We start from the raw sequence: 23,131 nt of genomic DNA, 5'->3' as shown, positions 1-23,131 counted from the left end.
TCATTTCATCCTGAGCGATGTATTCAAGTACTACCTTGTCCCAAATTCTAGACAAAGTAACAAAGTTACAATAGGAGGTTAGCTCTGAAAATACTACCTAGCTGTCAGAATTAATTTAAAGCAAACCAGATTTAGATGTCATGGCAAAAGAGACTCTGGGGGTCATTCTGACCCTGGCGGCCGGTGGCCGCCAGGGCCACCGACCACGGGAGCACCGCCAACAGGCTGGCGGTGCTCCCACGAGCATTCTGACCGCGGCGGTTCAGCCGCTGCTCGGGGGAATCCTCCATGGCGGCGGAGCGCGCTCCGCCGCCATGGGGATTCTGACACCCCCTACCGCCATCCTGTTCCTGGCGGGTCTCCCGCCAGGAACAGGATGGCGGTAGGGGGTGCCGCGGGGCCCCTGGGGGCCCCTGCAGTGCCCATGCCAATGGCATGGGCACTGCAGGGGCCCCCGTAAGAGGGCCCCGCAAGGTATTTCAGTGTCTGCTTTGCAGACACTGAAATACGCGACGGGTGCAACAGCACCCGTCGCACCTTCCCACTACGCCGGCTCCATTCGGAGCCGGCGTCCTCGTGGGAAGGTAGATTTGCCCTGGGCTGGCGGGCGGCCTTTTGGCGGCCGCCCGCCAGCCCAGGGCAAATCTCAAAATACGCTCAGCGGTCTTGTGACCGCGGAGCGGTATTTTGACGGGGGAACATTGGCGGGCGGCCTTCGCCGCCCGTCAATGTCAGAATCACCCCCTCTGTCATCTGCCATTTCCTTCAGATCTTAAAATTACAGATCCTTAGGCCTTATCAACTCGGTTACGAGACTCTAAGTTCTATTCACATTTATAGCCACTAGTAAACCTCATAGTACTATTAGTGCCCCCCCTGAGAAGTTTATTGGATATCCAAAATGGTTTCCGCTATCTGGGTCACATTTCCTATGTAAAACTTAGACATTTCAGAATGCTGAAACTAAAGTAACCTTCTTTTTTGTCATAGTTAAACATAAATGTTCTGTGGGGACATACATACATGTCAAAGCAGTCTTAAGACGGTTTACAGATTACAAGCCTGATGTATTAAGATTCCCATTAAAAAATTGTAAATCACATCCTATAACTATTTACAATTTCTTTATATGAATCTAATAAAATGGATTTCGTGGAAATGGGTGCAATTTGTACACCGACTTCTACAGAATGCACTCTTATTTTGTGAACCAACCTATGTATTAATAGGTTGGTTAACAAAATAATGATTGATAGCGGTCACAATTCTACCTGCCTCATTATTATGCATGTGGAAGGTCGTAGATCACCGGACACATGTAGACGGGGATAAGGCCAGGACCTTGCTAGCGCTTATGATACAAACTCCCAGGGCCCCTACCCCTGTTCTTCAAGTGATATCGCACTCAGGTCAGCAATGCTCCACACAACTAGAGGTGAACTGGTTTTCCAAGAATATTACAGGTCCATATACACCGCCACTCCCATTTCCCCCCTGAATATTGTGCAGAGTTTCTCTGAGACCTCCGGTTTCCTCGCCTGTCTAGTGACTGTTGTGCACAATTGGCTGGGCATATAACAGAGGAGGAGGTAGGTCACGCCGTAAGGGAGATGCCACACAGTAAGTCTCCAGGTATAGATGGGTTGCCAATCGAATTCTACTAGACATTCGCATCACAGCTTACTCCAAAGTTGGTTTCAATGTACAGAGCTGCACTAGAACATAGGGAGCTCCCCGCCACCTCGATTCAAGCACTAGTCACCTCCTTATTAAGGCCAGGATGAGCACCCTCCAAGCTTTCCTCTTACAGACCTTTGTGGATAATAACCACTGATTATAACATTTTCAGCAAAGTCCCTGCACAGAGGCTATTGCTGCTCCTCCCTCAATTGATTGACATTGATCAATGTGGCTTTATACCCCGTAGGAGCTCTTCCTTAAACACTCCCCGTCTGTCCCAGGTGATGGAGACAGCGCAGCCAGTCTATCCGAAGGCGAGATGCTATTCCCTAGATCTGCAACAGGCGTTTGATTCATTAGAATGGGAATATCTATTCACAGTACTTAGGGAATTCAACATACCGGCTGACTATATTAGATGGGTTAAGATACTATACTCTTGCCCTACGGCCAGAGTGAAGCCAGGGGAGCATATCTCTCCAACTTACCAGATATCTCAGGGCACTTGGCAGGGCTGCCCGCTGTCCCCATTACTATTCGCGCTGGCAATGGACTCCCCTTGCCCAAAAGCTGAGACAAGAGGGAGGCGGGGGGGGACACCTGATGGGTGTATAATGCACACGGTGTCCCTATATGCGGACGACATGCTTCTATATGTACGCAACATGAGCTGGGAGCATGAACTAATAAGCCACACCCTCGAACAATTTGGTGCAGTCTCGGGCCTGAAAGTAAACCATTCAGAGTCACTTGTGTTTTCATTCCAAGAGGGGTTAGTCACCTCTGATACAGTCCCATTGGGCATGCTTGAGATCCCAGTGGACCAAAAGACATTTAGATATCTTGGTATACAGATATATTGCTTCCCTACCATCCTAATAGAGGGTAATTTGAACAAAGCAAACATCATTTAGAGCACAGATCCAATTCTGGACATCCCTGCTCCTCTCAGTGGCTGGGCGCTTGGCACTGGCCAAGATGGTGATGCCTCCCAGGCCACTGTATTTTTTTGTGAGCCTCCCAATCCGAACAACACAGTCGACCTTCAAAACACTGAACATCTTTCTGACAAAATTAATATGGGCCCCAGGACACCGCCGGATTAGTCTTCAAAAACTACAGCTGCCCACGGATGAGGGGGGATGGGCATGCCTGATTTTCAGACATACTGCATTGCAGCACAGCTGCAGTGGCTAGGCCACTGGCTATTGGGTATTCATCTGCAGGAGATAAACTACACATAGACACGACTAGATAATGGGAAATTACAATCGCTGCTCCTGCCTGGGAGGCTGACACTCACACGATGGCTGCCCATACTATTGCAGAATGCGCTGTGGTACTGGCGCATGACGCTCAGGTTTATCAAGACTACAGCACCATATGCACCCAATATACCCCTATGCAGCTTTCCCACCCCAGCTGGAGTTCTCTCCATGACACGGCTGAGGTATTTAGAAGAGAGTGGATTCTCAACCTTGGGGGATCTGTTCGAGGACAGTCACCCCCTTTCCCATAGGAAGTTTATAGCCCAGATTCAGCTACCAGGTACCCAATATCTAACACAGGCCAATTTGTTGCATTTTATATGCCAACAATGGACCCCATCTGGGGAAGAGTCCCAGACGCATTCCCTAGTACAAACACTTTATTATATGGGGTCAGGGAGGCACCTGGTAAAATGGCTATATAAAGCGCAGCGCTCGCTTTATCGTATATCACTGTCCCTTCTGTGGGAAAAATGGGAAACAGAGGTAGCACGCCCATTACATGATAAAGAATGGAAATTCCTTAAGGAACAAGCATCCTATATACCACACAATGCACAATTTATATTTATCCAGTTTGCAATTTTTCATAGAGCCTACTTGACTCCTCAAAGGGTTCACTCTCTTTTCCCAACTGCAAAGTCCACATGTCCCGATGCCATGTGGAAGAGGCCAATCTCCTCCAAATGTTGTGAGCCTGTCCGTCCCTGAGACACTACTGGAATGGCATTTACAGCACACTTCGCGAAATCACTGAGTCCTCTTATTGGGATTCGGCTGATCACTGTATATTGGACCTTTATCCTAGGCCGGGGAATGCGGTAGTGACTTCTAGATTTGTTGACCTATCACTTATACTAGCCTATCGGTTAATCATAATTCTTTGGAAATCCTCGATTTCTCAGTCGGACCTAACATGGAAGACAGACTTTGGGGAGGCGGAGGGTGCAGCCTTACGCAGGGAGGATTACTGGGGACTGCCAAAACGCCCTATATCAGCAGAATGGGAGACATTATTCGAATACCTCTGACAACATGGTTTAGATGACACCCAGGAAACTGTAGAGGGTACAGGAATGAACCTGGCAAGCTGAAATGTGATTACTTAGGTACGCAGTTTACATATCCCATCCTCACTCTACACACCATGCCAAGTCAAAGTCCTAAGTGATGGGGCCGGTCTGTTGGTTTCTCCTCCCCCCTCATAAAGTGGAACTAATATTAATACTATTTCAAAAGGAGCACGGAGCAGGTTGAGGCTAGTTGGGGCGATGGGGGACAGAGGGCTGGTAATTCAACTTTAGTTAACAACAGCTGCCAGGGAAGGCCTACATGCCAGGGATTGTAACACACCGAAGCAGCAATGAGAAAATAGTTGACCAGTTCTACATTCAACATTGATATGGGGTTGATTAATTGTTAGTGCTCTCCCAATCTGTAATGGCTCTATGACAGTATGGATGCGACTCTTTGCAGATGGCCGGTTGTTTTTACAATACCACATAAAACATTGTTTTAGGTGGCACTTGGGAAAAGTTGTAGCGAAGGGAAAGTAAGCGGAACTGCAATAGTCAATTATTTCTGTAATTACTCTCACCTCACTTGATTGCTTGGGCAATGTTAGAATGTCAATTATGTGTATATAGGCGGCTTCCAACGGTATAACAGTAAACATGTCTCTAATGCCAAATGTACTGCAATGTCGCGTCCACACTGTAATAACTGTTTTAAAAAAACATTATTAAACATATGATTAAAAAATAAATGTGGAAGGTCGTAGATTAGGATTCTCTCTGAAGTCAAAGGCACGGTGGCCTACTGGGGTCAGCAGACCACCATGTTTGTGATTGCTTTTAACAAAACGCAATCTTTTATTTATGCAGCCCGTTTTCCTCAATGGAAAACAGGATGTATTTCGAAAAGAAATACTTTTAACGTTGCAAATTTGGTAATCTCTTTACCTCTGCATCCATTCAATATTATGGACACAGTCGCAAAAGCAAAGATGCTATCAGGAGGTGCACTGTCAGTAAGCCTTCTTACAGCACCTGACCTTGACGTCTGCATTCCTTGTAAGCTATTACCTCAGGTTGCAGAGTCAGTGAAATACAGGCCCTATGCTACCACAAACCGCACATTGCACTGTATAAAACAAGGTGGTTATGAGGACCCATATGAGATTTCTGTTCAAAATAGTATCAGATTTTCATGTCAGTGAGCCCTATCTTAGCAACCTTTTTTCAGAACCTATTTTCCACAGCAAAGAGCTTTTCACACACTTGATGGTAAGAGATTTCTGACATTCTGCCTGGATAAGGTTACTGACCTTAAACAGAACATTTATTCCTATACTATGGGCCCGTTAGAGTAGAGTTTGCCACAGCAAAACAATTAATTTTTAGGTGGATAGTGTCTTGATTGTTACACTTTTTGACCAAATGGCTAACAAAACTCTTCCTGGAGAGCTATATCCTACTCTACTAGGGGCAAAGCTGCCTCAATGACTTTATTAAGAAATGTCCCCATTTCAGAGATATGTAAATCTCTCTTGTGAAGGCCTTTTCACATATATACAAGATATTAATGCCTGGAATTAGACTCCAGTGGCACCCATTAGGTCACACTTATTTAAGGAACCATTTTTAGTTGAACGCACATCCCCTTATGTGGGATGGCCTTGCTCTTCTATCTGTGAGGGAGTGTGGTGCCGGTCACGGAGTCACACTGACCCCAGGTACAGTACCTTAGAAACGAGGCAGAGTCAAAGACGTGGTGCGGGTCGGGGAGATGAGGCGTTACAGGGGCCGGTGCGGCGTCGGTTCTGTACTGCTACTGGGAAGGTGAGGTGTTGGTTCCGTACTGCTACACAGGGGAGGCAAAATGTTGGTTCCTTACTGAGGCAGCGGAGTTGAGGCGGCGGCAAGGCATCAGTTCCTTATGATCCGGTGGGGTCGGTGAGTCCAGCGGGTCAAGATTCAATGTGTTGCGGTCACAACACAGGGCCACATGCACCATGGCGAGTCGGGTGTAACGACTTCAGTGGCACGGCACTTGGGAGTCGCAATGTTGCAGGACTTCAGAGGCACTGTGACAGTGGCAGTCGCGATCACCGAACTTCAGCCGGGACCACGGCTGCAGGTGTAGGCAGCGGTGCGGAGTCAGGCAGCCGCGCCAGTTCTAGAGTCGTTCGGAGTCGATGTGCCTGTTTATTCTTGTTTTATGCCCGATTTGCCTCCCAAGGGCCCAGGAACTTGAGTGGGCACCTCTTAGCAAGTCAGGGTCCTCAGCAAGCGAACCCAGGGGTTGGCAGGTGAAGTCTTTGATGTCCCTGAGAAGTCTTATCAGGAGGCAAACTCAGTCCAGGCCCTCAGAAAAACTTCACAAGCAGGATACACACCAAAGCCCAGTCTTTGTCAAAGCAGAAGCAGCAACTGCAGGCCAACCCAGAAAAGCATACACATCAAAGGGGCAGTACTCCTCCTCACAGATTCTCTCCTTGGCAGAGTCTCCTCTTGATCCAGAAGTGTTCTAAAAGTCTGGGTTCTTGGGTCCAATAATTATACTCATTCCTGCCTTTGAAGTAGGCAAACTTCAAAGGAAAGTCTTTATAGTGCACAAGACCCTGCCTTTCATGCCCTCGTCCTAGACACACTATAGGGGGGTTGGAGACTGCATTATGTAAGGACAGGCACAGCCCTATTCAGGTGCAAGTGTCAGCTCCTCCCACCACTGTAGCCCAGGAAGACCCATCAGAATATGCAGGGCACACCACAGCTCCCTTTGTGTGACTGTCTAGCATGAATTCACAACCAGTCCAACTGTCATCCTGACCTAGACGTGTGTTCCATAGCCAGGCTGAGGCATAGAATGGTCAAGCAAGAAAATGCGCAGTTTCTAAAAGTGGCATTTTCAAAAACACAAGTTAAAAACCATCTTCACTAAAAGATTTATTTTTAAATTGTGAGTTCAGAGACCCCCAAACTCCAAATCTCTATCTGCTCCCAATGGGAAATTACACTTAAGAGATGTTTTAAGGCAATCCCCTTGTTAACCTATGGGAGAGCAGACCTTGCAATAGTAAAAACCGAATTTGGCAGTATTTCACTATCAGGACATGTAAAACACACTAGTACACGCTAGTACATGTCCTACCTTTTAAATACACTGCACCCTGTATCTTGGGCCTATAAGGGGATGCCTTACATATACTAAAAGATTATGTTTGGGCCTGGCAAGTGAGTGCACTTGCCAGGTCAACATGGCAGCTCTGATGGACACTTCTAGTTGCAGATTCCTTACCTAAGAATTTCCCCCAGGTGTCAGACTAGATACAGAGATTTTCGTTAGACCAGTACCCTTGCGTGCAGTCAGTTGGCATCGGTTGACTCTGTGTCTGTCATTTGCGTCGTGGTTGCCCTGATGACGTTGCAGTCGTTATAGGCCCCACCCAGCTGCACTGACGTCAGTTCTTTTCTTTCTGCGCCAGCCTACGTGCAGATCCGGAGAGCGCTACCCTCAATTGTTTCTTGACTGACTTCGGCCGTTTTGTCGAAATTTTTGACCCGTTTTGATGAGGTGAGGATGTCACCTGGTTTAAACTGTGAGACTCCTGTCACCGAATGATGTTGGTGACAGATCTACACACCTTGTGTGCGTGTGGTGTCTGGAGCGCGACCATGTCCCAAAGTTGTGCTCCGAGTGCCGGGCCATGAACCTGAAGGCTTTGAGTTAGCGGTGCCTGAAGCTCATGGTGGCCCTGCTCTCGACTCCGTGTCGCTCCCAGTCTCATCGACCCGGAGCCAGAAAGGTGTCACTCGACGCCAGATCCATCTTCGATGGAGTCTTCTCGCCTTAGGTTGGATCTTGACCCTTTTTCTTATGGGTATGGGTATGAGGAGAGTTTGGAGGGATCGCTGGACCCTCTAGAATACCAACTAGACTATCGTGAAATGGATTGGACACAGGAATTGGGCGATGCTAGTGGTCTGGATACCTCCCCAGACGCTGGCATGCTTTCTCCTCCTCCTACCATGGCTACGGAGGAGGGAGCGTCATATTCCATGGTGGTCAGAAGGGCTGCTGGGGTCCTCGAACTCCCTTCTGTGGCAGTCAGGGCAAACCTCCTGACAGAGGTGCTTCAGCCTGGGGCTTCCACTTCAGAACCCCCTGTTACCATAGTGCAATGGCTCCTGTGAATAGGACAGTTGCCCGATGCCATTGGCCTGCGCTGAACGACCCTAAATTCTTGTCCCAACACCCTGTGCCTGAGAGACTTGTCCTCCAGGCTTCTTCATCTGGCGCATTCCCATCTGCACCGCCATATCGAGAATCAAAGAGACTGGACCACCTTAGGAACAAGATATTTTCTTCCTCCAGTCTGGCATTGCAGTCTGTGAACACTGCATGCCTTTTGGGCCACTACAACCATGCCTTATGGGATACGGTCGTGCAGGTGCTGCCGGAGGTCCCGGAGGAGGCCCGGGCCATCCATTCCCAAGCTGTTGCTGATGGGAGGGATCCGGTTAAGTTCCCAATATGTTGTAGGCTGGACACGACCGACTCACTGGGCAGATCGGTTGTGTTGACCGTGGCCTTATGGTGCCACGCTTGGTTAAGGATGTCTGGCTTCTCGGGGATGTCCAACAATCTCTCAGGGACATGCCCTTCGATGGCACCCGCTTCTTTGGAGGCAAAGCGGACTCTGCGCTCGAGCATTTTAGGGAGTCCCAGGCTACAGCTCCGTCCCTTGGCCTTGCAACTGCCCCTCATGCAACACAGTACAGTTTTCGCCCATCTTACGGCTATGCAAGGGGCTCCCTACGACGTCCTTTCCCTGCAGTCACTGAGCCGCACATGCTGCATAGCCCCTGCGTGGCCATGGATGTGGACTCCCATGGGCTCCTGGGACAGGGAGCCAGAGGTCTGCTCAGTCTACCCCCACCCCTGCTGCAGCCTCCAAACCCTCCTAGGTTGTTACACCATCCCGGACCAGTTGGAGGCAGGATCCGCTATCCCCTGCCCCACTGGGAATCCATCACGACGGACAGGCGGGTTTTGCAAATAGTCCGAAGAGGCTACTCCCTCCCCTTCGAGACTACGCCTCTGACCATGCTACTGTCTTATGACCATTTACCGAAGGATCATTTGGCACCTCCCGCGAGGAAGTCGCGGCTCTATTGGCCAAGGGAGCCATAGAGAGGGTCCCTGCACCAGATGTAGGTCGTGGTTATTATTCCTGCTACTTTCTAGTGCCCAAGAAGGACAAAGGCCTTTGCCCAATCCTAGACCTCTGGGCCCTCAATCTCTTCCTCAGGAAGGAGAAGTTCAAAATGCTCATTCTGGCTCAGGCCCTGTCTGCTTGGACCATGGAGACTGGATGGCAGCGTTGGATTTCAGGAAGTTTACTTCCACATACCAGTTCTGCCTGCCCACAGACATTACTTGTGATTCGTGGTAGGTCACGAGCACTTTCAATTTACTGTGCTCCCCTTCCGCCATACCAGCGGCCCTCGGGTATTCTCAGAAGTGATTGTGGTGATCGCAGCTCTTCTGTGCAGGATAGGGGTTTCAGTCTTACCCTACCTCTATGACTGCCTGTTGAAGGCAAGCACATCCCAGACTGTCACCTTTAGACTACGGCGAACCTCCTGCATTTGGTGGGGTTCACGATAAACGTGCCTAAGTCACACCTGACTCCCTCTCAGATGCTCCCTTTCATCTGAGCTGTTCTGGACAAAGTGCAGTTTCAGGCCTATAATCCTGAAAAGCGAGTCCAGGATATTCAGGCTATGATTCTGATGTTTCAACCTCTGTCCTGGATTTCGGAGAGAATAACTCTGAGGCTGCTGGGCCTCATGGCCTCCTGAATCCTGCTGGTCACACATGCCAGATGGCATATGCGGGCTCTGTAGTGGGACCTGAAGTTCCAGGGGGTGCAGCATCAGGGGAACCTACATGGTCCAGATCTCAGAGGGAACTGCATAATGTCTGCAGTGGTGGCTTTCGAATCGAGATTGGGTCAATGGCAGATCCCTCCCCTTTTTACAACCAGACTTCACAGTAGTGATAGATGCGTTACTCCTGGGATGGGGCGGCTACAATGGGAGAGGTGGAGATTAGAGGCCTCTGGTCTCCGGTGGAATCCGGGCTCCACATCAATCTTTTGGAACCCAGGCGATCAGACTTGCATTGAAAGCATTCCTTCCCTCTCTCAAAGGGAAAGTGGTGCAGGTGTTTATGGACATCACCACTGCCATGTGGATGTTCAACAAGCAAGGTGGAGTGGGGTCGTGGACCCTTTGCGAAGAGGCTTTGCTCCTCTGGACATGGCTGGAACACCAAGGCATATCCCTGGTGATTCAACATCTGACAGGTTCTCTGAAGGTCAGAGCAGACAAACTCAGCCGTCGAAGCATAGTTGATCACAAATGGCATATCCATATGGAGGTGGCGCAAGGTCTCTTTCAGCAGTGGGAACAGTCTTTGTTAGATCTGTTTGCCACCAATGAGAATGCGTAATGTCGGCTGTTTTCTGCACTGGAGTTTACAAGGGGACACTTGCTCCGCAGCGCTTTTCGTCTCGAGTGAAACTCAGGCATCCTTTACGCCTTCCCCTTCATTACCACTTCTGCCCAGTGTTCTAAAGAAAATCAAGAGCGACCGGGTCCAAGTAATCCTTGTGGCTCTGGACTGGGCCTGAAGAGTATGGTATTCCAAGCTCTTGAGCATAGCCACAGATCTTCTGATCAGACTGCCCCTTTGGGAGGATCTTCTGTCGCAGCAACAGGGGGTGGTTCTCCACCCAAACCTGTCTAGTATCCGCTTTCCTGCGTGGACATTGAGCGTTGGCAGTTGACAGCTTTCGACCTTCTGCCCAAAGACTGCAATTTTATTGTGACAGCCAGGTGTCCCTCCACCAAAACGGTATACGCCTGTCATTGGCACAAATTTGTGGCATGGTGTACCAACAAGTCTGTTGATCCTCTTTCTGCACCTCTGAGGTTTGTTCTTTCTCTTGCCCAATATGACCTTGTTTTGGCTACCTATCTTCCAAACCTGACCTTTCTGAGACTTCCTTATCAACCTTCCTTGTTCAAGTCTCTCATTGTTGGGAGGTTCCTAAAGGGACTTACTCCTTTGTTCCCACCTACCCCATTTATAATGCCTCAGTGGGATTTAAACCTTGTCCTAATTTATCTTATGTGTGCCCCTTTTGAGCCACTTTATAATTGTCCTTTGTGGCACCTCACACTAAAAACTGCCTTCCTCATTGCAATTATCTCTACTCGCAGTGAGTGAGGGAGCTTCACGTTTTCTTCGGCGCCTCCATTTTTATCTGTCCATCCTGACAAAGTTGTGCTTTGCACATGTGCCTCCTTCCTTCCTAAATTGGTGACACCCTTTCTTGTAGGCCAATCCATCACTTTGCCTACTTTTTTCCTTTTTACCTCCACATCCTTTTCAGGAAGAGGAGAGACTCCACTGTCTGGATCCAAAAAGAGCGTTGCATTCTCCTTCAATCGTACCAAAGATTTCTGGATGGATGATCAACTCTTTGTAGGATATGTGGGTGTGAAGAAAGGACGGGTGGTGCAGAAGCGGACCATCTCGCGATCAGTGGTGCTCTGCATCAAGATGTGCTGCACTTTGGCAAACAAGCAACCCCCGAGGGTTTACGTGCTCACTCCACCAGAGCAACTGCTGCCTCCACAGCTTTAGCATGTGGAGTTCCTGTCCTGGACATCTGCCAGGCAGCAACATGGGCATCTCAGCACATGTTCACAAAGCATTACTACCTGGGCAGCCACGTCCGTAGAGACGGCCACTTTGGCCGTTCGGTCCTTCAGCACTTTCTAGAAAGATCTTGGTTCGCAGCCCACCGCTGAAGATGATATTGATTGGTTATCTATTCTAAGGTAAGGAATATGCAACTATAAGCCTCTATCAGATGAAGATGTTACTTACCTTCGGCAACAAATTATCTGGTAGAGACATATTCTAGTTGCAGATTCCTTACCCGCCCGCCCATCCTCCCCACACTGTGAACTGATTTCTCAGGCCAGGGATTCCCTTTTCAGGGCCCTAGTTCTGGCGCACTATTCTCAGTGTTATTCATGGTTCTGCGCTACTGGTGCGGAAAGTCGTGAAAATAAACTGATAAATCAGTGCGCCGGGATTGCGCCCATATATGACCGCAACGTCATCATGGCGACCACAAAGCCAGCGACAGACGCGGAGTTGACTGACACCACCTGATGATGCGCAAGGGTACTGCTTGAAAAAAATCTCCGGATCCAGTCTGACGCCTGGAGGAAATTCTAAGGTAAGGAATCTGCAGCTAGAATATGTCTCTACCAGATCATTTGTTTTACCAAAGGTAAGTAACTTGTTCTTTTAAACAGCAGACACTGCAGTGGCAGGTATGAGACATGTTTACAGGGCTACTTATGTGAGTGCCACAATCAGTGCTGCAGGTCCACTAGCAGCATTTGATTTACATGCCCTGGGCACACATGGTGCACTATACTAGGGACTTACTAGTAAATCAGATATGCCAGTCATGGATAACCAATCATAATCACAATTTACACAGGGGGCACTTGCACTTTAGCACTGATCAGCAGTGGTAAAGTGCCCAGAGTACTGAAAACCAGCAAAAAACAAAATCTAGCATACAGTCAAAAATACAGGAAGCAGAGGCAAAAAGACAGGGGGAAACCACTCCAAGGATGCCAGGTTTAACAGTGCAGTTCAGGCCTTTTCCACTGCTGCAACAAGTGCAGTACATTCAGACAATGCCAAGTTCGATCCTGGATCAGGGTGAGTTTTATTTCAAGGCTTATAGGCTTCTTGGCATCCTGCATCCTCCTTGTCAGCTATGCCAAGTGGCACATGGGGCTCTGCAATGGAACTTGAATTTCCAATTAGCCCAGCATCAAGGCAATCTGACCAATGTCTCGGAGGACACAGCTCCAGACTTGCAGTGATGGCTGCTTGGTAGCAGTAGTCCAGTGGTTGACCCCTCTCCTTTCCCTACACAGTGTTGACAGTGATGATGGATGTGTCTCTGCTGGGCTGCAGAGGCCATCTGAGAGGTGGGGATAAGGGGACTCTGCTATCCACATCAGACCTGGCTCCACATCTATCTGCTGTAGTTGTGTACATTTAATCTGGCTCTGAAGTCCTTCCTTCTATCCACCCAAGGCAGGCTAGTGCAGAGTCTCAGAATAGCACAACCCATGCTGAATGTGCACAGTTCCCCAGCACTGGAGCCAAAGCCTGGTTCCAGCATAAGAAAACCTGACCCAATCCATCTGCTCTATGCCCACATTGATCCTCCTGAAGGAGGACTGTATTTGGAGCTCTCCTTAGTGACCTTTACGAAGTGTCCACTGTCTTTGTGCTCGAGACTTGGCATCCATGTATAAATTGGAAGTCAGCAGATCTGTGCATGCATACTATAGGGTGCAGATCTGTGACCATGTTGCAAGTGTGACAGTTCTGTGCAGGGTGCTAATCTGTGCGTGTAGAAGGAAGCCAGCAAAGTTGCATAGATGCGGGTAGCATGCCAGCTCAGGCACATATCAGGGAGAATAGAAGAAACAAGTAAAGGAATACATGGCATCCCATATATCTCTTACCTACAAGACCTGGGGTCCGATTTACAGTTTGGCGGAGAGGGTACTCCGTTTCTGAGGAAGGAGACGGGCAGACCTTCAGTACGTCAATGATGGAGAGTACTCCGTCTCTGCTGCCAACTTACATCTCCAGCGGTCTGATGTAAGTAGGGTGACCAGATGCCCCAGATTTCCCCGGACAGTCCCGGTTTTTAGAGGACTGTCCCGGTGTCCCGACGCTTCTCTTCATTTTAAATAAATGTCCCGGTTTTTGGGACAAAGGTCAGATTATTAAATAAATGTCCCGGTTTCTGGGACAAAGGTCAGATCATCTAGGGAACCATAAATTAAAGGTATGCTCTCCTTTAACACACGCCTACAAGATATGAGATAATGTAGATTTTCCTAGTAGATTATGACGGAAAGTCTTAATTTTATTAAAGACACGGAGGCGAGTATTATTATGCTTCTCTTACTTGCTTTAATTTTCAATAGCAGCAGTCAAGAAAACTACAACTCCCAAAAGGCTTACAACAGAAAAGCCAATGGGAGAGAAAAACGTAATAACAAATGCACCAATCACAAACATGGAAGCTATGCATACACCAAGCTTGACTGCGACCAGCCCTCTTTCTTGATGCGAGAAGGCTAGGAATTACGAGAAAACAGTGGGAAAATGGCAAAGATTATAGCAATTGCTAAAGTCAAAGAACAAAAGTCCTGGATCAATGCTAGGCAAAACCGTAGTGAAGCAGGAGTCCGGAAAGGAGAAGAAGGAATGCTTCGGACAGAATCTGAACGTCCAGCCGATATGTTGGAGTTTGGCAAACACGTCTTTTGATCAGGTAGAAGTTTGAGCTGGAGTGGAAGTAGCTGCAAGGGAGGGAAAAAACAAGACAAATCAGATATATCTCCTTGTTGAGGCAGGATAATACTCGCCTCCGTGTCTTTAATAAAATTAAGACTTTCCGTCATAATCTACTAGGAAAATCTACATTTTATGTCAAGAACGGAGGCCTATATTATGCTATTTTAAAGCATATAAATCACTATTGACGTAGCAGTATGAACTGGTTTACAATAAAACGTCCTAAATACATTATCATTGGACCAATCAGCCGATCTCAGAATGTCCTCAATCCTGGATCCAACCCAAAAGGCCTTGGAAGCCATAGCACCCCTAGCTGAGTGAGCTCCAAATATGGAAGTATCAATACCCGCAAGGGACATCACCTAACGAACCCATCTGGCTAGAGTTGCAGCAGACACAGGATTATGTGGTTTTTGGAAAGAAATTAACAGTTGGTAAACAGAGGACTTTCTGAGATTAGCTGTCCGTTCTTCGTAACATTTGAGACATTGCCCCACACAGAGCTTAGGTTGATCTGGAAAATATGGATAAAAGACTGTACGTAAATTGGTTTTTGTGCATTTGTTAATGGAAAATAGTACACCTGTGGGGGCAAATTGACGGGAAGTAACATCAAGTGCTCTAACATCAGATAAGCGCTTAATAGAAACTAAGTAAAGCAACATAGTAAGTTTCGCTGAAAGCATTTTCAAAGACAAATCAGCATTGTCCTGCCAAGATAGGAACAAATTCAAAACCAAATTGACATCCCATAACTTTGAATATTTAGGTAATGGGGGAACTGAAAATCTTACTCCCTTCAACAGTTGACAGAGTAGGGGGTGTTCACCTACCGGTTTGCCGTTGACATGGGCGTGATGCATGGAAATAGCAGACCTATATAAATTAATTGTCCTGTAAGACTTACCTGCACTAGCTTGCGCCGCCAGAAAGTTAATTACATAATTTATATCTGCTGAAAAGGGATTGAGATCCCTTCCCATACACCAGCTAGACCAAAGGGACCAGGTGGAAGAATATGCTTTCCTGGTACCGGGGGCCCATGCCTTATTGATGAAGTCAGTAGCTTCTTCCGAAATTGGAATGGAAGATGAGGTATTCCTGATACCTTCCATGCTGAAAGGGTGAGTGTACTGTTGAGTACCAAGGGATGGGGATTCCCAAAGGGATCTAGCAGAAGGGAAGGAAAAGAGGGGAGCAGGAAGGGAAAGTCGATTGCCAATTCCAGAAGAGGGGGAAACCAAATCTGGGATTGCCAAAAAGGTACCACGAGGACCAGAGTTGCTCCCTGACGCCTGACTTGGGCCAGAACTCTGGTGATCATAATAAAAGGAGGAAAGGCGTAGTTGGTCGATTGGGACCAATCATGAAGAAACGCATCGGAAGCCAATGCCGAAGGATCCGGACGCCAACTGAAAAAGAGGGGGAGTTGGGCGTTGAGGCGGGAGGCAAAAAGGTCTATATTGAAGGGACCCCACTTGTGGAGGATAGATTGAAATGTTGAGGGGTGGAGTTTCCAGTCGCTGTAGTCCCTGAGGAAGCAAGAATGCCAGTCCGCCGTCTGATTGAGGGAGCCGGGGAGATATTCGCTGTGAGCGATATTTCGTTGCTCAAACAATATTCCCACAGGCTTTTTGCCAGGTCTGCTAACGGCTTTGATCTGGTTCCTCCTAGATGGTTTATGTATCGGACAGCCGAAACATTGTCCATGCGGAGGAGGATGGTACACTGAACCCTGCCTTTTGCCAGACTCTTTATTGCAAAGGAGCCTGCAAGCATCTCTAAATAGTTGATGTGCAATCTGGACTCCCATAATGACCATGTACCGCCAGTCGAGATTGGTCCACAGCGGGCACCCCAGCCCGTCAGGCTTGCATCGGATTCTAACACAAGATCTGGGGCTGATGGAAAGATAGTTCTGCCATTCCAGGCATCTAAATGGTCTATCCACCATTGGAGTTCGAGGCGGGATTCCTGATCCATAAAGACCATATCTGAATAAGCTAGACCTTTTCTGAGATGACGGATTTTTAATCTTTGAAGAGCTCGATAATGTAAAGGGCCGGGAAATATGGCCTGAATTGAAGAGGACAAGAGGCCCACAACTCTGGCTAGGGATCTTAGGGAGATCTGGGTTTTCCAAAGCGTTCTCCGAATCTCCGATTTGATGGAGTTCACTTTTTGAAGGGGAAGATGAAGGGTGGAGGAAGAAGAATCTATTTCGAAACCCAAAAATTGAATTCTTTGCGAAGGAATCATGCTTGATTTCTCTTCGTTGACTAAAAACCCCAGTTGGGAGAGAAGAGAACAAGTTAGTTGTAGATGGGAAAGAAGATTCTCGCGATTCTGATGTAAGATGAGGATATCGTCGAGATAAATCAGTAGTCTGATGCCCAAAGATCTGAGGTGTGCTGTTTTTGGTTTCATCAGTTTTGTGAAGCACCAGGGTGCTGATGACAGACCGAACGGCAGGGAAGAAAACTGGTAAGTCAGACCGAGCCACTGAAACTGAAAGTACTTGCGGTGACCCTTGTGAATGGGAACCGAAAGGTACGCATCCTGAAGATCTAATCGTACCATGAAGTCCAGCGGGAGGAGAATATCCCGTAAATGAAGAATTGTCTCCATTTTGAAATGTCGGTAGACGACAAACTGGTTGAAATATTTTAAATTTATGACTGGCCTGAATTTTTTGTTTTTCTTCTGGACTAGGAATAACGAACTGAGGAAACCTGAGGGATCTGGAGATGAGATTTGAATGGCGTTTTTGGAAAGGAGAGATTTTACTTCTTCTGAAATAAGAAGAGACATTTCCGTCAAGAAACTTGGCAGTGGGGGAAAATAAACTTGGTGAGGGTTGTGAATAAAATTCTATTTGGTATCCCTGAATAGTATTTAGAACCCATGGATCGGAAGTTAAAGAGCGCCATTTTTGAATGAAAGAATTGAGCCTGCCCCCTATTGGTGGAGGGCCAGAGGTAAGGCTTACCTTGGGTTTTATTGGATCTGAATCCACGTTGTCCAGGGCCCCTGTAACCTCTGCCTCTCTGAGGGTAGAACTGGGGCTTGTAGGATTGGTATCCGTAATTGGAATATGAGAATGAGGAGCCTCTGAATCCTTGCGGATGATTGAATCGGCCGGTAGAGCGGCTCCTGCCTGTACCGGCCCTGGCGAAAACCCGTTGATTAAATACTTTTTTGATGTTCTGCTGAGCCTTATCGATAGAGGAAAAGGTTGCGACAAACTTTCCTAAATCTTTGATAAACAAGTCTCCGAAGACACGACCCTCAGCTTTCACCCCAGGATCCATGGACGCCAAATTAGACAGCTTGGGATCCAATTTAAGTAACAATCCCTTCCTTCTTTCATGTGTAATGGCAGCATTGGCGTTGCCCAACAAACAGAATGCTCTCTGAGTCCAGAGGGAGAGTTCTGAAGGGTCAATGTCTGCATTGTCTGTTTTGGCAGATTCTGCCAGATCCAAAATACGAGCCAGAGGACCCACCAGATCAAGGAGCTTGCCCTTTACGGGGATCTTTGCCAAATTTAGAAAAGAATGTCAAAAGTGATTCATCAATCACTGGGGTAGTAGTGATGTTGGAAGAGAGAGAGGGTCTGGGGCATTCAGACCTTAACTTAGCTCTTGTTTGTTTATCCAGGGGAAGCCTTAACCTGGAAGCTATGTATTGCCCAACATGACCCACAGGAGACCACTCAGTAGAGTTAGGATGGTGAAGGTATGAGGGATCGAACATGGGGTTACCTTCAGAGTCTAGAATAATTTTTGCGGAAAAGGGGTTAGAAATTTCCAATTTAGGCTTTTTTGGAGGAGAAACCTGCGAGAGCGAGCCCCATACATCAGAATCATCGTCATCATCATCAATATCACCGATGTCCTCATCGGATCCGAAATAGGTGTAATTATGACTTGTTTTGGCGCTGGAAAAGTATTTTTTACTTTAGACTTACGCTTTCCAGAAACGTTAACAGCATTCCCCTCCTTAGAAGGAGGCCTGGGAGGCATATCATCCTCAGTCACGGGTGAAGAAACTTCACTAACCAAAGCGCCATCTTTTTGTATTAACAAATCCTTATTTTTTCTCTTTCTGCTATCCCCCGCAGATTGGGCCAAAAAGGATTTGAGAACCATATTTTGTACCGAACTTTCAATGTTCTTTGACATTTTGTTCATGGTGGCTGACACAGCCTTAGTCACAGCCTCGTTAATAAAGGCTCCAATTTCATTGTTGTTGGATAATTCGGAAAAAGGGTCTTGCCCTTCCATGATATAAAGAAATAGGGAAAAGGGAAAAGAAGAAACCAGGCTAGAAGGGGTTAAAATATCAGCAAAGCTGAAGGGGAGGATAAACACGCCCTAAAAGGCGTGGCCCAGCATAGAACACCGAAGGGAGACAAACCAGAAACTCTACACCTCATAAAATGAGGTCCGGGAAGAAGAAACGCTGAGCCGGCACACCGAAAATTGTGAAAAACAACAGTCCGGAGCGATGAGGTAAGCGGTGAACTGCACCGTTCAACGGACGCACTTCCAGTGAAGCGCGTCCGTTAGAACGTTCGAGGCAGAGAAGCTGCCTCAGACGCGCGCGAGCGCGCTGTACAGAAACGAGTTCTGGAACACGAATAAAAACAGCGTGCGCTGTTAAAGAACTAATATTAAAGCGCTGATACACGCATAACCATAAACATACCGAGGTAATAAACAACAAATACAATACACATACACTAAAAGTATAAATATATGGAAGTGAAAGGAACGTGACTTATCTTGACTGCAAGCAGCAAGAAAGAGGGCTGGTCGCAGTCAAGCTTGGTGTATGCATAGCTTCCATGTTTGTGATTGGTGCATTTGTTATTACGTTTTTCTCTCCCATTGGCTTTTCTGTTGTAAGCCTTTTGGGAGTTGTAGTTTTCCTGACTGCTGCTATTGAAAATTAAAGCAAGTAAGAGAAGCATAATAATATGAGCCTCCGTTCTTGACATAAAATTAAAGTAATTTATCTGTTACTGTCAGGCAACATAGTCCCCTGTCTGCTCCCAGCAGAGGGACTGAGTGGAGAGCAGAGAGATGTGGGTGGGGGCGGGTTGGGGATGCAGGGTGGGAGGCCAAGCCATAGCTAATTTTATATATGTAGTCTTGTAAATGTGTGTGTATGTATATATATATATATGTGTGTGTGTGTGCGCGCACACACACACGTATAGGCACACATTCACAGAGCTACACAAAAAAAACGGGACAGGCCAGATATAAAGTTGAGAGTAAGGTCTTTAGTCCTTCTTTTATCTCTGACCTGTCCTGGTTTTTGCTCCTCAAAATCTGGTCACCCTATATGTAAGGGCCATCGTAGGTTTGGCCATTTGTCAGTTTACCCTATTTAGCGTGTGTGGACAAATGGTCCGTTTTCACGGTCTCTAACCGTCAGGTAAAACGTGGCTGTGAGAGGACAGTCAAAACTGCTCAATGACCACAATGTCATGAGAGAAAACATCCAAGGCAAGGGAGTCATTGTTTGCATTTGAAAGTTGCAATTGAAAGTTTACAGCTCTGCTCCATCATGTTGACAGAGCCTCTGTCTGTAAAACTGTCAATGCATTTACAGGACCCACAGAGGTGGCGGTTACTGTAAACGCACGAGATGTCGGCTGGGCCAGTGGAGAGCTCTAATTTTGGTAGGTGGGTACTCCTGCAGGGCGATTGAGTACTTTACTCCGTCTCACTGATGGAGTAAATATCCATCCGTCAACCTCTAAATCAGGTCCCTAGTCTTTTCTTTGTTCATGGAAAAGTAAACGACCTACGCATACACACACGTGGTTTTCATTACACCACTGAACTGACACTAACTGAGCTTCATCAGAACTGGAGAAAAGAAGGAAGACCGGGAGGTGCCCGGGAGCGGAGTCTCCCCATGAGAGAAGGTGCTGAGAGGTGAGCTATCACCAGTCCCAGGGGCCTGTAGGCGAAGGGACAATGAAGGAGCTGGGCCCGACATATTTTTCATGAGACACGATTCATGCCCGGTTTTGCAATGGGGCAGGTTAGTGATACAGACACTCTACCTGCAATCGGGCTAGTAATACAGACACCGTACCTACCATGGGACTAGTGACCCGGAGCACTGTCAGTGCGACGTGGCTGACGATTTATGGGCTCTGAACCCGCTCACAATATTTATTGCAGAAACCATACATCCTCCGACATTCCCGTTTAATATGGTCGCGGAACGTGCACGTTTGAAGCCAGTGTGATGAGAACATAGAGAAATCACCGAATCGGATTTTTTCTTCTCGTGTTTTGATTGCGCCTTGTTCGGCCACCCCTTCATTGTGCTTTGGGGGTAAGGGGCAATTGGGAAGAGTTGTGCTTCGGGTTGTTCTGCTCTCAGATAGCAGGCTTGGGTTTACTTGAAGATTAATTGCAGCTCTCGGATATCAAAGGCAGAGGTAACAGGAATCATCCCAAAATAATGATAGCCTCGGCAGGTCTTGTCTTCCTCTGCAGGTGTCCCTGCTGAACAAAGGGAGGCCCTGACACCTCGAGTCCATCGGTCACGAGCTGCGTCATTAAAGTCTTAGAGGGCGCGAGCGAGCCAACGGGCAGTGCGCACTCGCTCCGTTGCAGGGGCTTAGCTTTCACGGTGAAGCAGGTGCAGTGGCACCGGGGCCTAACGGTGTGAGGGGCAACTCCTCGCAAGCCTTAGCGCCTTTCGAAAGTGTACAACTAGCAAAGGTGAGGCCCATTTCCTTGCTTGCAGTGCGACACTGCTCTGTTAAGGGCCAACACAATCTTTCCGGGGCACGAAAGGGGGTGAAAGAGGGCCGTCAGCTGCTGTTTCTTTGTACTTGCATTTATATAACCCTTCATTCAGTATAACACCCTCCCTATAGCCCTCCGTGCGACACTTAGTGGACTTCTGTTCACAGTCTCATCATATCGTACGAGGACAGGTCTCCTGGGAAAATGTGAATTCATGGGACGTATTAAGTGGCTTGATGCATGCCGTGTACATAAATGCAACTTAAAAGTATATCCCCGTGTTTATCCAGCCCTGTCAATGTGTTTTTTTCCACAGAATGATTTTAATTGTTACCACAGTCTCTGGCCCCAAAGTGGTGCTGTGAAGTGATAAGGAGGATTCCTTGTATGAAGACGTCTACACTTAGTAAACCGGTGCAGACGCACAGAGGCCTGCAATCCTTCATCAAACGGATAGCAAGGATCCTCTGAGTAAGCCAAGCCCTCTCTTCGGCAAGGCATGAGATTTTACACCTAAGTAAAATAAAGAATGACTAAAGATCTCCTCTCCCCACGCCAGACCACAGCAGTCACTACAACACACAAACCGCATGTGCACACAAAAGCGCCACACTAAAGATGATCCACATCAAACAATCAGAAAGCAGACTTCGGGCTGACTTGGGAATCCTTAAGACCAGGGCGTGAAGGACCCCAATTCCGGCAGTTCTTTACGGTCATTCAAGTGTCAATAAAGTGCAAATCTGCCTGGCATAAATATTTAGTATTGCTTCAGTGAGAGCGCATTCCTTTCACTGGTGTACCGACGAAAAGCTCGCCAAAAGGTGGGTGGGGGACACCTGAAGCACGCTTTGACAGCAGGTACCAGTCATGAGTGGCGCCTGGGTCAGGTACTTTCCTCATAGGCTGCAACAGTATCTATGGCAACGCAGGAGAGGACACCTCTGCAGCAGAAAGAGTTTCAATTAAGCTAGGTTACCTTTTTAGGTTTAAATCCGTTTATTATTTTTAAAGACAGAAGCGAAGCAGTACACCTCACCTACACCCACCGGCCGGTGAGAAACAATAGGGAAGAAACAGACAGTAGAAAGGATTATCTAGAGAGAGATATGGGGGGTTGGGTGGAGTGAAGTGGGGAGTAAGTTACCTATCAAGTGACTTTGAGAATAGAGCGGTGTGTGTCGATCAAACAAAGGTGTCTTAGCGGCTCTCTACAGAGCTAAATAGGTTACTTTTTTGATGTCCTGATTGGTCGACTAAAAGAAGTTGAAACTTCTTTTCCAGAGTTACTTCCCTAGTCCTAGTTAACTGGTGTCTTTAGATGAATCCCTTCCTTTACGTCATTCTCTCTTTAATCCACTTCCCTTTCTCCTCCGTGTTTCGCCTCGTGCTTCTTATTCCCTTCCTCACTCACGCTTGATTTAGCAGGTTTTATAGAATTATCTCGTATCTTTCTTCCAGTTTCATGTCACTTTTCTCTCACTGTTCATTCGTTCACTTCATGTTCTCACGGCTATTGTGTCCCCTTGATGTTTGCTCTGCTTGTGCTTAGTTCTAATTGTGTGTTCTCCATTTTATATCGCTCCTTTATTTAGTAATTCTGTATTCTCGTGTATCCTATGTAGTATAGTCGCACCCCTTTTCTTCCACAACTTTTTCTTCTCATTGTGAAACTCTCAAAAACCCTTGGACCATATATACGCTATATACAACTACATAAATATATACACATTCTTGTATTTATCACCTACTGTGGTTTTGGCGCGAGAAGCAGAACCCTTTTCCAGCCGAAGAAACGTGAAATGGTGCGCATTAAACATGCAGAGAGCAATGTCCGTGGTTTGTAGTGGAGTTGAAGGGTTCCTTTTAAGAAAAGGCTGCAGGGATGGCATGCGTTGTGAAAGATCGACGTTTACT

The 23,131-nt window shown here is 47.3% G+C and overlaps 1 protein-coding gene across 1 annotated transcript in view; it reads left to right on the top strand.

Annotated features, from left to right (window-relative positions):
- AFG2A (AFG2 AAA ATPase homolog A) overlaps nt 1-23,131 on the top strand; it is a 1,603,044-nt gene that overhangs the window by 1,119,581 nt on the left and 460,332 nt on the right. The gene's annotated exons all lie outside the window — the stretch shown is intronic.

This window comes from Pleurodeles waltl, chromosome 1_2, assembly GCF_031143425.1.
Source record: "Pleurodeles waltl isolate 20211129_DDA chromosome 1_2, aPleWal1.hap1.20221129, whole genome shotgun sequence".
In the NCBI taxonomy this organism is placed as follows: domain Eukaryota; kingdom Metazoa; phylum Chordata; class Amphibia; order Caudata; family Salamandridae; genus Pleurodeles; species Pleurodeles waltl.
This window is presented reverse-complemented; position numbering and strand designations above follow the sequence as displayed.